Source organism: Ursus maritimus, assembly GCF_017311325.1.
Source record: "Ursus maritimus isolate PB19 chromosome X unlocalized genomic scaffold, ASM1731132v1 scaffold_X1, whole genome shotgun sequence".
Classification (NCBI taxonomy): domain Eukaryota; kingdom Metazoa; phylum Chordata; class Mammalia; order Carnivora; family Ursidae; genus Ursus; species Ursus maritimus.
The window spans coordinates 66,398,933-66,399,912 of NW_024423319.1; the positions used below are offsets into that span (position 1 = coordinate 66,398,933).

A 980-nucleotide genomic window follows, 5' to 3' on the forward strand; every position below is an offset into this window, starting at 1 on the left:
ATTATAGCTTTACCACTATCTTAGTAAGGCTGTCAGTTTGACTGAAATGCTATTTTTATGGAAAAGTAATTTTCATTACTGGTAAGAAATAACAAGGGAAAGATGTTGAATAAGGTCCATTTGTTTATTTTTTTCCAAGGTTTAATAGACTTTATTGTTACAAGGAGGACCTTACCAGGAGGGCCTTATAAACCGATATATGTAGTCCCAGGATGTCACCATGGAGAAATCAAGAGGTCATGATTGCAGAAGAGGTCACTGTAATTGAAGGACATGATCCAGAGAGGACTGGTCAAGAATGCAGCAGACATGATCAGGACAGGCCAGGGGTGGTCAGGTCGCAGGGTGGGGGACAGGACAGCTCCCTTCACTCCCACTTCTTGTAGCTCTCCAGATGTGACAGGACCCAGCCCAATGGCAGGAGGAAACACAGGAAGCAGGAAGTGAGCCCAATGGCAACATCCATGGTCTTGAGCACCTCCCGTGGTGGCTTGGAATGGATCTAGGCACACAGTACCAGGAGCCTCTAGGCTGGCCTATCAGGCCCCTCAGCAGCAGCGGTGTCAATACAGACAAGACCACGCAGAATGACTGCAGACAGTGGCCACAGGAGCCCAAGATTGGGAACCATTTCTTCACTAAAGAGTTCCTGCTTTGTGCCAGCCACCGGGACTGGAGCCAAGGATACATTCAAATATGAATAAACCATGGCTCCTGCTTTCAAAGATACAGCACTGTAAGCATCCTAGAAATAATGCTATTTAAAAATTTTTAAAGATTTATTTATTTATTTGAGAGGGGACAGAGGCAGAGGGAGAGAGAGAATCCTGAAGCAGACTCCCTGCTGAGCACAGAGCCCAAGGCAGGGCTTGATACCAGGACCCTGAGATCATGACCTGAACCTAAATCAAGAGTTGGCTGCTCAAGTGACTGAGCCACCCAGGTGCCCCAACTAGGAATAATTTTTAAAATGCTAGAAG

At 46.3% G+C, this 980-nt stretch overlaps 1 pseudogene; it reads right to left on the reverse strand.

Moving 5' to 3' along the window:
* Positions 1-355: 355 nt before the first annotated feature.
* LOC121102921 lies at positions 356-690 on the reverse strand (annotated as a pseudogene).
* Positions 691-980: the final 290 nt, after the last annotated feature.